This window comes from Coregonus lavaretus (genome assembly GCF_964263955.1).
Source record: "Coregonus lavaretus genome assembly, chromosome: 1".
NCBI classification, from domain to species: domain Eukaryota; kingdom Metazoa; phylum Chordata; class Actinopteri; order Salmoniformes; family Salmonidae; genus Coregonus; species Coregonus lavaretus.
Window position 1 is genome coordinate 25465794 of NC_139988.1, and position 15864 is coordinate 25481657.

Genomic DNA, 15864 nt, shown 5'->3' on the forward strand with positions numbered 1-15864 from the left:
ATCTCAGCGTTACTCTGGACCCTGATCTCTCTTTTGACAAACATATCAAGAATATTTCAAGTACAGCTTTTTTCCATCTTCGTAACATTTAAAAAATCTGAAACTTCTTGTCCAAAAATGATGCAGAAAAGCGAATCCATGCTTTTGTCACTTCTAGATTAGACTACTGCAATGCTCGACTCTCCGGCTACCCAGATAAAGCACTAAATAAACTTCAGTTTGTGCTAAACACGGCTGCTAGAATCTTGACTACAACCAAAACATTTGATCATATTACTCCAGTGCTAGCCTCTCTACACTGTCTTCCTGTTAAGGCTAGGGCTGATTTCAAGGTTTTACTGCTAACCTTCAAAGCATTACATGAGCTTGCTCCTACCTATCTCTCCGATTTGGTCCTGCTGTACATACCTACACGTACGCTACGGTCACAAGACGCAGGCCTCCTTATTGTCCCTAGAATTTCTAAGCAAACAGCTGAAGGCAGGGCTTTCTCCTATAGAGCTCAATTGTTATGGAATGGTCTGCCTATCCACGGGGGCTGAGTCACTGGCTTACTGATGCTTTCAATGCTGTCCCTAGGAGGGGTGCATCACTTCAGTGGGTTGAGTCACTGATGTGATCTTCCTGTCCGGTTTGTCGCCCCCTCGGGCTCGTGCAGTGGAGGAGATCTTTGTGGGCTTATACTCAGCCTTGTCTCAGGGTAGTAGGTTGGTGGTGTGTTGATATCCCTCTGGTGGTGTGGGGGCTGTGCTTTGGCAAAGTGGGTGGGGTTATATCCTGCCTGGTTGGCCCTGTCCGGGGGTATCGTCGGACGGGTCCACAGTGTCTCCCGCCCCCGCCCGTCTCAGCCTCGAGTATCTATGCTGCAATAGTTATGTGCGTGGGGTTAGGGTCAGTCTGTTATATCTGGTGTTATTCTCCTGTCTTATCCAGTGTCCTGTGTGAATTTAAGTATGCTCCCTCTAATTATCTCGCTCTCCTTCTCTCCCTCCGATCCCGGATGATCTGAGCCCTAGGACCATGCCTCAGGACTACCTGGCCTGATGACTCCTTGCTGTCCCCAGTCCACCTGGTTGTGCTGCTGCTCCAGTTTCCACTCTTCTGCCTGCGGCTATGGAACCCTGACCTGTTCACCGGACGTGCTACCTTATCCCAGACCTGCTGTTTTCAACTTTCTCTCTCTACCGCACCTGCTATTTCAACCTCTAAATGCCCGGCTATGAAAAGCCAAGTGACATTTGCTCCTGATGTACTGACCTTTTGCAACCTCTACAACCACTGTGATTATTATTTGACCCTGCTGGTCATCTATGAACGTTTGAACATCTTGGAGAAAAATCTGGCCTTAATGGCCATGTACTGTTATAATTTCCACCCGGCACATCCAGAAGGGTACTGGCCACCCCTAAGAGCCTGGTTCCTCTCTAGGTTTCTTCCTAGGTTGCTGCCTTTCTAGGGAGTTTTTCCTAGCCACCGTGCTTCTACATCTGCATTGCTTGCTGTTTGGGGTTTTAGGCTGGGTTTCTGTATAGCACTTTGTGACATCTGCTGATGTAAAAAAGGCTTTATAAATAACATTTGATTGATTGATGCCCAAGACCTGTCTGTGCATATGAATGGGAGAGTGAACGAGGGTGAATATGTGTAGAAGGGCAGGAGAGAATGGCTGTGTGGAGGCATAGGGTACATGTTGTGTGTGAATAAAGGAGAATGGATGAGTAAGTGATGTATAGAGAGGTGTAAATGTGTCTGAGAAGAAGGGAGGGAGGGATTAACTTGACCAAGAAAAAAAGGCATCTCTGGTAATATTGGTCATATGTTTTATAACCATTTAGGCTAGAGACAAGTCGTTTTCTTTTATTTATTTATTTTATTTTATTTTTTCTCTCTTTTGGGGGTAGATCAGCTTAATATTGCAGATAGATTGTAACTTCCATCAATGTAATTGTCTGCATCACTTCCAAACCCCCATGTTTTTTATATATATACTCCCCTTTATTACTTTTCAACCCCGCCATCCTTTCCCTACTTGGGGTAAATTAGTGAACAACAATGCTTAGGCCTCTACTTCCAGCTTATAGTTACTATCTACATTTTATGGACACAGTCAATTTTACAATAATTCTATTTTATTTGTTTTTGCTCCTGAACTTCCTCTACTCTCAACCTCTCCGATCATTTTCATGATGTCCATCCGGTTTGCTTCTATATGCCATATCTTTCTAACTGTGCTCTTTCCCAAAAGCTCCCAACATACAACCTATATACTTATTATGGACACAGTATGCTTACATTATTAGTTATCTTGTTATTATTTGTTATTAGTCCCATCCTTCAACTCCATTCAACACCTCCCATCTATCTCTTAACACCATCCATATAGGATTTACATTTGCCATATATATTTTTCAACTGTACTGTGATGTTTTTCAAAAGTTCTGAACCTTTCCATTCTCATTGCTTCTACAGATTGTGAATTAAAAATAAACATTTTTGCTAAAAGTATTATTGCATTATTGATCGATTGACTATGACTTTTCAGATCACCCAGTAATGCTATCTGCAAGGTTAGCTCCAAGTAAATATTGCAATCCTTTAGCCATTCCTGGACCTGTGTACAAAAACAAGCTACAAATGGACAGAACCAAAACAAATGATCTAATGATTCCGTCTCTTCACAGAAAAATCTGCAGAGCTGGGAAGATTGTATCCCCCATATAAATAACATTCTATTGGTAACAAAAATGGTATATAATAATTTAAATTAAAATATTCTAATTTTTGAATCCGGTGTCGTTTTGCGTGTCAGTTCATAAACACTATGCCATGGGATCGGTACGTCAAAAATCTCTTCCCAACTATTTTGCAATCTATATGGGACGGCTGTCAATCCTTTGGTCCTTAAATGAAACTGATATACTTTTTTATTTATCGCAGTTTTCCTTAACCAATTATGTTCTTTAATGCAAGGCCGACAGACAAGTTCCTTACTTTCTCCCCCTTCCACTTTCCTCTTCCATTTTTGTGGTAAGGCTGCAATTATTTGGTTGTAATTTTGGGTAGAGCAAACATTTCCATATGTTTTTGTTAGCTGCATGTGCGACATAACTCCACCAGTCCTACCGATGATATCATTTACGAAGATTATACCTTTTTTAAACATTTTGTCAAAAAATAAAGGTTTTTTGTCCATTAGTATATTTGAATTCAACCACAATATTTGTTGCATTATTTGTTCTGTCGTTTCTGGAGGATTAAATTGAAATTGCAACCAACTTTCTATGGCTTGTTTTAGAAATAGTGATATTTGGGAGATTATTTCCTTTTCAAATAACTGAAAATGAGTGGGTGTAATCTGAATAAAGGGAAAAAGGCCATTCTTGAACATTGGGTGAGACAATCTTACTAAGTCGCTTTGGATAAAAGCGTCTGCTAAATGGCATATTATATTATATTATATATTTGCTTGAGAACCAGTTCGGATTTAAGTATAACTTTTGTATGACTGAAGCTTTTAGTGATAGGTCTAATGCTTTAATATTTAATCATTTCTGTCCTCCGAATTCATATTCATTATATAAATAGGCCCTTTTAATTTTGTCTGGCTTGCCGTTCCAAATAAAATTGAATATTTTTTTCTCATATAATTAAAAAAACTGTTCGCTAGGTGTAGGCAAGACCATAAGCAAATAGGTAAACTGGGATAATACGAAAGAGTTAATCAGGGTGATTTTTACACAAATTGACAGGTATTTACCTTTCCATGGTAGCAAGATCTTATCTATTTTTGCTAACTTTCTATTAAAATGTATTGAAGTGAGATCATTTATTTCCTTTGGGATATGTATTCCGAGTATATCCACATCACCATCAGACCATTTTATTGGTAAACTACATGGTAATGTAAAAATTGTATTTTTTAGTGATCCAATACGTAATATAGTACATTTGTCATAATTTGGTTGTAATCCAGAGAGATTAGAACATGTATCTAGATCCTCTATGAGGCTGTGGAGGGATTCTAGTTGTGGATTTAAAAGAAAACATGAATCATCAGCGTACAATGACACCTTTGTTTTTTAGCCCTGGATTTCTAATCCTCTGATATTATTATTGGATCTGATTTTAATAGCTAACATCTCGATGGCCACAATAAATAGATATGCCGATAGTGGACAACCTTGTTTCACTCCTCTTGACAGTTTAAAACTTTCTGAGAAATAGCCATTATTTACTATTTTACACCTAGAGTTACTATACATGATTTTGACCCATTTTATAAGAGATTCTCCAAAATTGAAATGCTCCGGGCATTTATATATAAACCCCAGTCGTACTTTATCAAATGCCTTTTCGAAGTCTGCTATGAATAGCAGGCCTGGTTTCCCATATTTTCCATAGTGTTCTATTGTTTCCAATACTTGCCTTATATTATCTCCAATGTATCTTCCATGTAAAAAACCTGTCTGATTAGAATGAATAATATCCGACAATACCTTTTTAATTCTATGCGCTCTACATTTTGCTAGAATCTTTGCATCACAACACTGAAGTGTAAGGGGCCTCCAATTTTTTTAATGGACTGGATCTTTATATTTTCCACTTGTATCCTGTTTCAGTAATAATGAGATCAGACCTTCTTGAGTGTCAGATAATCTACCATTTACATAGGAGTGATTAAAACATGCTAATAACGGTCCTCTTAGTATATCAAAAAAGGTTTGGTATACCTCGACTGGTTTGCCATCCAACCCTGGAGTTTTCCCTGACTTAAAGTCTTTAATTGCATCCAGAAGTTCCTCCTCTGTAATTTCACCTTCACATGAGTCTTTCTGTATGGCTGTTAATTTTACATTATCAATAGAAAAAAAATGTCTACAATTAGCTTCAGTTAGAGGAGATGGAGGCAACTGAAAAGAAAACATATGCTTAATGTCACGCCCTGGCTCGGGGGATTCTCGTATGTTGAGCCAGGGTGTTAGTTTCTATGTTTTGTGTTGTAGGTTGTGGGTCTAGTTTGTATTTCTATGTTGGCCTGAGTGACTCCCAATCAGAGGCAACGAGTGTCAGCTGGTTGTCTCTGATTGGGAGCCATATTTAAACTGTCTGTCTTTTCCTTTGTGTTTGTGGTTTCTTGTTCTTATTTGGTTTGTGTTAAACCGTAGACATCACGTTATCGTCTGTTGTTTTGATCGTGTGATCAGTATAATAAATAATATGTTCACCTTCAACGCTGCGCCTTGGTCCTCCTCCTTAGACGATCGTGACACTTAAAGTACTTTGTTTCCTCCTTCAAAATATCATTTGATGAATCATGGGTGACTTCGTCAATTGTAACCAGTTTCATTAAATTACTTTTGGTAGCATTCCTATGTTGAAGATTAAAAAATAATTTTGTGCATTTTTCCCCATATTCCATCCAGTTTGCTTTATTTTTATATTATATTACACTTGATCTTTCTTGAATAAGTTTCTCCATTTCTTTTTGTTTTTCCTCTAATTCATTCTGAGCCTCTATGTTACAGTTTTATTGCCATCTATCTGTTCTGTTAGACTTTCTATTTCCTATGTTAGTATAAACTCTTTTGACCTAAATTGCTTTTGTTTTTGAGATGAGTATTGAATAGCATGGCCTCTAAAGGCACATTTAAAGGTGTCCCATACAATAAGTCATTTTCTTTGCTGTAAAGCTGCAAACATGCCTGTCGCGAAGTGGTGCTCCACTTCCCCTCTGACACTGAGGCTGCATGACCGTGAACTTGCAAAGTCTACTAATAATAATAATATGCCATTTAGCAGACGCTTTTATCCATACATGCATACATTTTTACGTATGGGTGGTCCCAGGGATCGAACCCACTACCCTGGCGTTACAAGCACCATGCTCAACCAATTGAGCTACAGAGGACCACTACTACTCACACTGGTCTATGCTCTAGTTATAACAGGTGATGAAATGATACAATGTATCGACATTGCTAGCTTTGCAGTGCTGCTCCAATGTAACAAATGTACAAATCTAACAGAAGGCTCATCAGGGTCTGGGTCTGCATCTCTGCTCGCTTCATGGCTAAATTATATATTTTTAAACTGACAGAGTAATAGATGTGCATGAAGAGCAGACAGAGAGAAGCAGGTGAGCGAGGGCTGGTAGGGGATGTGGCTGGCTCATTACAGCAGCCACACATACAGTTGATGTCGGAAGTTTACATACACCTTAGCCAAATACATTTAAACTCAGTTTTTCACAAGTCCTGACATTTTTTGCTAGTAAAAATTCTCTGTCTTAGGTCAGACAGGATCACCACTTTATTTTAAGAATGTGAAATGAGAATAATAGTAGAGAGAATAATTTATATCAGCTTTAATTTATTTCATCACATTCCCAGTGGGTTAGAAATGTACATACACTCAATTAGTATTTAGCAGCATTGCCTTTAAATTGTTTAACTTGGGTCAAACATTTTGGGTAGCCTTCCACAAGCTTCCCACAATAAGTTGGGTGAATTTTGGCCCATTCCTCCTGACAGAGCTGGTTTAACTGAGTCAGGTTTGTAGGCCTCCTTGCTCGCACACGCTTTTTCAGTTCTGCCCACACATTTTCTATAGGATTGAGGTCAGGGCTTTGTGATGGCAGCTCCAATACCTTGACTCCAATACCTTAAGCCGTTTTGCCACAACTTGAAAGTATGCTTGGGGTCATTGTCCATTTGGAAGAACCATTTGCGACCAAGCTTTAACTTCCTGACTGATGTCTTGAGATGTTGCTTCAATATAGCCACATCATTTTCCTTCCTCATGATTCCATCTATTTTGTGAAGTGCACCAGTCCCTCCTGCAGCAAAGCACCCCCACAGCATCGGCTTGCAAGCAACCCCCTTTTTCCTCCAAACATAATGATGGTCATTATGGCCAAACAGTTCTATTTTTGTTTCATCAGACCAGAGGCCATTTCTCCAAAAAGTATGATCTTTGTCCCCATGTGCAGTTGCAAACCGTAGTCTGGCTTTTTTATGGCGGTTTTGGAGCAGTGGCTTCTTCCTTGCTGAGCAGCCTTTCAGGTTATGTCGATATAGGACTTGTTTTACTGTGGATATAGATACTTTTGTACCTGTTTCCTCCAGCATCTTCACAAGGTCCTTTGCTGTTGTTCTGGGATTGATTTGCACTTTTCGCACCAAAGTACGTTCATCTCTAGGAGAGAGAACGCGTCTCCTTCCTGAGCGGTATGACGGCTGCGTGGTCCCATGATGTTTATACTTGCGTACTATTGTTTGTACAGATGAACGTGGTACCTTCAGGCATTTGGAAATTGCTCCCAAGGATGAACCAGACTTGTGGAGGTCTACAATTTTTTTTCTGAGGTCTTGGCTGATTTCTTTTGATTTTCCCATGATGTCAAGCAAAGAGGCACTGAGTTTGAAGGTAGGCCTTGAAATACATCCACAGGTACACCTCCAATTGACTCAAATGATGTCAATTAACCTATCAGAAGCTTCTAAAGCCATGACATCATTTTCTGGAATTTTCCAAGCTGTTTAAAGGCACAGTCAACTTAGTGTATTTAAACTTCTGACCCACTGGAATTGTGATACAGTGAATTATAAGTGAAATAATCTGTATGTAAACAATTGTTGGAAAAATGACTTGTGTCATGCACAAAGTAGATGTCCTAACCGACTTGCCAAAACTATAGTTTCTTAACAAGAAATTTGTTGAGTGGTTGAAAAACTAGTTTTAATGACGCCAACATAAGTGTATGTAAACTTCCGACTTCAACTGTATGTGCATGAAAGGGAAGTGGATATTATTGGACCTGCGCATACAAGAGACTAGTGACTGTTGCTTCAATTCAACTGACTTTATAAACATTTTACAACAGGCGCCAGCTGGTTTTTTAGACCGATAGGGCTGAAATTCGGTAGTATCATATGAAACTGAACTACCATATTCTAAAATGTTGGTATCATAAGTATCATGACGTTTTGGTACCGTGTGTGTGTGTGTGTGTGTGTATATATACAGTGCCCTCCACAATTATTGGCACCCCTGTTTAAGATGTGGTCGAGGACTTCCAAAAATTCTCATTTTTTTTAAAACAACATAGAACCCAAATGCAAAAAAAGAGACAAATCCAACCTTTTATTTAAGTACATTACTTTGGTGTAAAAAAAAAAATCACACATTTAGAAAAAAAAAACTTGAAATCATGTGTCCCACAATTATTGGCACCCCTGATGTTAATACTTTGTACAACCCCCTTTTGCCAACAAGACAGCACTTAATCTCCTCCTATAACATTTCACAAGATTGGAGAACACAGAGAGAGGGATCTTTGACCATTCTTCTTTGCACAATCTTTCTAGATCATCCAGTGTCCTGGGTCCTCTCTTATGCACTCTCCTCTTTAGCTCGCCCCACAGGTTTTCGATTGGGTTGAGGTCTGGGGACTGAGATGGCCATGGGAGGACCTTGAGTTTGTGACTGCTGAACCATTTTTGTGTAGATCTTGCCACATGTTTTGGATCATTATCCTGCTGAAAGACCCAATGACGACCCATCTTCAGCTTTCTGGCAGAGGCCATCAGGTTTTTATTTAAAATGTCCTGGTAGTTCAAAGCGTTCATAATGCCATGCACCCTAACAAGGTTCCCAGGGCCTTTGGAAGAGAAACAGGCCCACAGCATCACAGATCCTCCACCATACTTCACGGTGGGCATGAGGTGCTTTTCGGCATACTCATCTTTAGTTTTACGCCAGACCCACTTAGAGTGTTTGTTGCCAAAAAGCTCAATATTAGTCTCATCTGACCAAAGCACACGATCCCAGTTGAAGTCCCAGTGCCGCTTAGCAAACTCCAGACGTTTACGTTTGTGAGTGTTAGTGAGAAAAGGCTTTTTCCTTGCATGCCTCCCAAACAGCTTGTTGGCATGTAGAGAGCGTCTGATGGTTGTTTTGGAGACTTTGTGACCCCAAGATGCCACTCTTTGATGCAATTCTGTGACAGTGAGCTTAGGACTTTTTTTTACTTCTCTTACCATCCTCCTCACTGTGCGTTGTGGCAAGATAAACTTGGGACCTCTTCCAGCCTTGTTTGTCACTGTTCCAGTTGTTTTAAACTTCTTCATGATTCCTCTGACTGTAGATACGGGCAAGTTAAGGCGAGTGGCTATTTTCTTGTAGCCATTGCCTGACTTATGAAGGTCGACACAAATCTGCCTTACTTGAATGGTGTGTTCTCTTGTCTTTGCCATGTTGACAAATGGGTAAGAGAATTAGGCCTCTGTGTCACGTCATATTTATACCCCAGGGAAACAGGAAGTCATGAATTACTAATTAAAAGTTACTAGAAACCCTGACCAACTTTAGCAACTACAGAAAAATATATTTTTTTAAAAATCAATTAAAATTTTCTGCGGAATTGTTAGGGATGCCAATAATTGTGGGACACATGATTTCAAGTTTTTTTTTTTCTAAATGTGTGATTTTTTTTTTTTACCACCAAAGTAATGTACTTAAATAAAAGGTTGGATTTTTCTCTTTTTTTGCATTTGGGTTCTATGTTGTTTAAAAAAAAAGGAGAATTTTTGGAAGTCCTCGACCACATCTTAAACAGGGGTGCCAATAATAGTGGAGGGCACTGTATATACAGTACCAGTCAAAAGTTTGGACACACCTACTCATTCAAGGGTTTATATATATATATATTTTTTTCTACATTGTAGAATAATAGTGAAGAAATCAAAACTATGAAATAACACATATGGAATCATGTAGTAACCCAAAAATTTCAATTAACAGGTGTGCCTTCTTAAAAGTTAATTTGTGGAATTTATTACAAGAACAGCTCAAATAAGCAAAGAAACGACAGTCAATCATTTCTTTAAGACATGAAGGTCAGTCAATACAGAACTTTTCAAGAACTTTGAACGTTTCTTCAAGTGCAGTCGCAAAAACCATCAAGCGCTATGATGAAACAGGCTCTCATGAGGACCTCCACAGGAATGGAAGACCCAGAGTTACCTCTGCTGCAGAGGATAAGTTCATTAGAGTTACCAGCCTCAGAAATTGCAGCCCAAATAAATGCTTCACAGAGTTCAAGTCACAGACATATCTCAACATCAACTGTTCAGAGGGGACTGCGTGAATCAGGCCTTCGTGGTCGATTTGCTGCAGAGAAACCACTACTGAAGGACACCAATAATAAGAAGAGACCTGCTTGTGCCGAGAAACACGAGCAATGGACATTAGACCGGTGGAAATGTGTCTTTGGAGATCTTTGGTTCAAACCACCGTGTTTTTGTGAGACGCGGTGTGGGTGAACGGATGATCTCCGCATGTGTTTTTCCCACCGTAAATCATGGAGGAGGAGGTGTTATGGTGTGGGGGTGCTTTGCTGGTGACACAGTCTGTGATTTATTTAGTTCAAGGCATACTTAACCAGCATGGCTACCACAGCATTCTGCAGTGATACGCCATCCCATCTGATTTGGGCTTAGTGTTTTTCAACAGGACAATGACCCAACACACCTCCAGGCTATGTAAGGGCTATTTTATCAAGAAGGAGAGTGATGGAGTGCTGCATCAGATGACCTGACCTCCACAATCCCCCGACCTCAACCCAATTGGGATGGTTTGGGATGAGTCGGAGCGCAGAGTGAAGGAAAAGCAGCCAACAAGTGCTCAGCATATGTGGGAACTCCTTCAAGACGGTTGGAAAAGCAAATAGGGCTATCTTCTGTATACCCCCCTTACCTTGTCACAACACAGCTGATTGGTTCAAACTCATTAAGACGGAAAGAAATTCCACAAATTAACTTTTAACAAGGCACACCTGTTAATTGAAATATATTCCAGGTGACTACCTCATGAAGCTGCTTGAGAGAATGGCAAGAGTGTGCAAAGCTGTCATCAAGGCAAAGGGTGAGTAATTTGAAGAATCTCAAATATAAAATAAATTTGTTTAACACTTTTTTGGTTACTACATGATTCCATATGTGTTATTTCATATTTTTGATGTCTTCACTATTATTCTACAATGTATAAAATAAAGAAAACCCTTGAGTGAGTAAGTGTGTCCAAACTTTTGACTGGTACTGTATATCTTTTTGAATTGACCATATTAAATTATCATTGTGCACACATTGATGTCAGACATGCACCTACCCCAATGCTCTGTTGCTGATGACTGGGATGAATGCAGGAGCAGATTTCAGGAGCAGGACAAGACATCTTATTTTTGGCTGATGATTGATATTTACATTTTAGTCATTTAGCAGACGCTCTTATCCAGAGTGACTTACAGTTAGTGAGTGCATACATTTTCATACTGATATAAGGGCATGGACGTAATAAGCATATCTGGCTTATATGATTATGATGGTCATAATGCTTTTTGAGTGTCATAAAGTTTATTTTTGTAGTCCAAATAAAGTGACACAGGATGGTCATAATGCTTCATGACAGTGTCATAAAGTGTATTTTCTTAGTTATTTAAAATATGATGGAAAAAATAACATGACTGTAAAGAATTCATTACAATAGGGAAAAAACTAATTTGAATAAATGAAGGTTTTGACACTTATGTAGGTGTCATAACCAGCCATAAAATAACACAATATACACAATGTCATAACCAGCCATAAAATAACACAATATACAGTATGTCACAACAGGTGTAAATATATGGGTCATGATGGTGCTATGACCATATTATGACAGGTTATGACAAGTTATGTCAGCTGTTATGACATGGTTATGACCATGTCATAACGTGTTATGACACTGGGTGTCAAGTAAAGTGTTACCAAAAAGGTAAACTATTGGAACCAAGACTTAAAAATAACTGATGTTGGCACAAGATGGAGGGAAAGCTTACACTTAATCCAGTATAAACTAATGTATAGAATTTTTTTAATAAGAGACAAAATTCAGAATTGTGCAGCACAACGGCAGAGTCATGTCTTAAGTGTAAAACTAACAATGATTCAATAATCCATGCTTTCTGGGAACACTATGATGTCCAAAAGTTATGGGCGGAGCTATAAAGTTGGCTGTCAGAAGTATTACAATGTAAACTTACTTTTAATCCGTCTGTCTGCATATTTCAAGACATGGCATATGGGGGTGTAGTGAGATACCCAATGGGCTGGACGATTTTCTTCTCAACACTCATCTGCACAAAACGTATATTAAAAATGTGGAAATCAATTAATCCGCCATCATTAACACAATGGAAAAATCCAATGATTTATTATTGAATTATTGAAATAGCATGGGCCACCGAGAAAAATAAATTGGTACAATTTAAGGACATGTGGCAAACAATAATGCAGGCACTAGGGATGGAGGTGTGAGCATGCTGGTCTGGGCAGAGATGTAGTCGTTGTCTGTAAGTTATTGTTGCTATGTGTATGTTTGTATTTGGTGTGAAAATATATATTTAAAAAATGAAAAATACAAATATTAAAAAACATATGCATTCTGTTCTCAGAGTCAACATAACTCTCTCAATCCTCTATCTTGTTAAGTGTGTTCCGGTGTGTGGCCGCACCCACTAATTGGCCACACCTGATCTTAATGAGTGCTTGTTTCCTTTTAAATGGGGTCTGTTTGAATAGACTAAATTGAACAGCTTTGTATTAATTAAAAAACATGGTATGCTAGCTCCATCCTGGTGGTGCAGTGGACTAATTCCATGGATAAAGAACAGAAGATCATAGGTTTGAATCTCACTGATGCCGTGCCACAATAAAAAATAAGTGTGCTTGCATGGTTAATGCCTAAGCGAATCAATTTCCATCTGTGCTTGCAGTTCACAACAGTTAACCTAAGATAGCAGTGCTATTGAAAGTCTTATTGAAACATGTTCTCAGTACGGTATTTATACTGAACAAAAATATGAATGCAACATGCAAGAATTTCAAAGAATTGACTGAGTTAAAATTCATATAAGGAAATCAGGCAATTGAAATAAATTCATTTGCGCTAATCTATGGATTTCATATGACTGGGAATATAAAAACAGTGCATTCGGAAAGTATTCGAACCCCTTCCCTTTTTCCACATTTTGGTATGTTACAGCCTTATTCTAAAATTGATTAAATCGTTTTTCCCCCTCATCAGTCTACACACACTACTTAATAATGACAACGCAAAAACTGGTTTTTAGACATTTTTGCAAATGTATTACAAATAAAAAACCTGAAATATTCAATTTACATAAGTATTCAGACCCTTTACTCAGTACTTTGTTGAAGCACCTTTGGCAGCAATTTCAGCCTTGAGTCTTCTTGGGTATGACGCTACAAGTTTGGCACACCTGTATTTGGGGAGTTTCTCCCATTCTTCTCTGCAGATCCTCTCAAGCTCTGTCAGGTCTGATGGGGAGCGTCGCTGCACAGCTATTTTCAGGTCTTTCCAGAGATGTTCAATCGGGTTCAAGTCCGGGCTCTGGCTGGGCCACTCAAGGACATTCAGAGACTTGTCCCGAAGCCACTCCTGCATTGTCTTGGCTGTGTGCGTAGGGTTGTTGTCCTATTGGAAGGTAACCTTTGCCCCAGTCTGAGGTCCTGAGCACTCTGGAGCAGGTTTTCATCAAGGATCTCTCTGTACTTTGCTCTGTTCATCTTTCCCTCAATCTTGACTAGTCTCCCGGTCCCTGCCGCTGAAAAACATCCCCACAGCATGATGCTGCCACCACCATGCTTCACCATAGGGATGGTACCAGGTTTCCTTTAGACGTGACGCTTGGCATTCAGGCCAAAGAGTTCAATCTTGGTTTCATCAGACCAGAGAATCTTCTTTCTCATGGTCTGAGTCCGTTAGGTGCCTTTTGGCAAACTCCAAGCGGGCTGTCATGTACCTTTTACTGAGGAGTGGTTTCCGTCTGGCCACTCTATCATAAAGGCCTGATTTGGTGGAGTGCTGCAGAGATGGTTGTCCTTCTGGAAGGTTCTCCCATCACCACAGAGGAACTCTGGAGCTCTGTCAGAATGACCATTGGGTTCTTGGTCACCTCAGTGACCAAGGCCCTTCTCCCCCGATTGCTCAGTTTGGCCGGGCAGCCAGCTCTAGGAAGACTCTTGGTGGTTCCAAACTTCTTACATTTAAGAATGATGGAGGCCACTGTGTTCTTGGGGACCTTTAATGCTGCATAATTGTTTTGGTACCCTTCCCCAGATCTGTGCCTTGACGCAATCCTGTCTTGGAGCTCTGCGGACAATTCCTTCGACCCCATGGCTTGGTTTTTGCTCTGACATGCACTGTCAACTGTTGGACCTTATGTAGACAGGTGTGTGCCTTTCCAAATCATGTCCAATCAATTGAATTTACCACAGGTGGACTCCAATCAAGTTGTAGAAACATCTCAAGGATGATCAACAGAAATAGGATGCACCTGAGCTCAATTTCAAGTCTCATAGCAAAGGTCTGAATATTTATGTAAATAAAATGTTATTTATTTGTAATCCATTTGAAAAAAATATGTATATATTTAATCCATTTTAGAATAAGGCTGTAACATAACAAAATGTGGAAAAAGTCAAGGGGTCTGAATACTTTCCGAATGCACTGTATGCATCTGTTGGTCACAGATACCTATAAAAAAAAAAGAGTAGGGGCGTGGATCAGAAAAACAATCAGTATCTGGTGTGACCACCATTCGTCGATCTAGCGCATCCTAAACATGCTTAATGTGTGACATGACTGGTGAGTATGCGGGATATGGAAGAACTGGGACATTTTCAGCTTCCAGGAATTGTGTACAGATCCTTGCGACATGGGGCTGTGCATTATCAAGCTGAAACATGAGGTGATGGCGGCAGATGAATGGGACGACAATGGGCCTCAGGATCTTGTCACGGTATCGCTGTGCAATCAAATTGCCATAGATCAAATGCAATTGTTTTCGTTGTCCGTAGCTTATGCCTACCCATATTCCATATTGTATCCCCACCGCCATCAAACCACTCGCCCATACGTCTGCCATCTGCCCTGTACATTTGAAACCGGGATTCATCCGTGAAGAGCACAGTGCTCCAGCGTGCCAGTGGCCATCGAAGGTGACCGTTTGCCCACTGAAGTCGGTTACAATGCCGAACTGCAGTCAGGTCATGACCCTGGTGAGGACGACGAGCATGTAGATGAGCTTCCCTGAGACGGTATCTGACAGTTTGTGCAGAACTTTTTCAGTTGTGCAAACCCACCGTTTCATCAGCTGTCCGGGTGGCTGATCTCAGACCATCTCGCAGGTGAAGAAGCCGGATGTGTAGGTCCTCGGCTGGCGTGGTTACACATGGTCTGCGGTTGTGGATGTACTGCCAAAACGACGTTGGAGGAGGCTTATGGTAGAGAAATGACATTCAATTATCTTTCAACAGCTCTGGTGGACATTCTTGCAGTCAGCATACTAATTGCACACTCCCTCAAAACTTTAGACATCTGTGGCATTGTGTTGTGACAAAACTGCACATTTTAGAGTGCCCTTTTATTGTCCCCAGCACAAGGTGCACCTGTGTAATGATCATGCTGTTTAGTCAGCTTCTTGATATGCCACACCTGTCAGGTGGATGGATTATCTTGGCAAAGGAGTCATGCTCACTAACAGGGATGTAAACAAATTTGTGCACAACATTTGAGAGAAATAAGCTTTTTGTGCTCATGGAAAATGTCTGAGATAAAAAAAAATTCAGCTCTTTCTTTCTTATTGGTCTATTAACTAATTTACCTCCTGGTGATGTCACCAGGCAGGCCAAAACTCCATCCCACCAAAACAGGATGAAAGTCCAGGCGGTCTTGTCAAACAGCTCTTACACTAAAAGGGCATCATTATAATTTTCACAATTTCACTGTATTATTCAAACA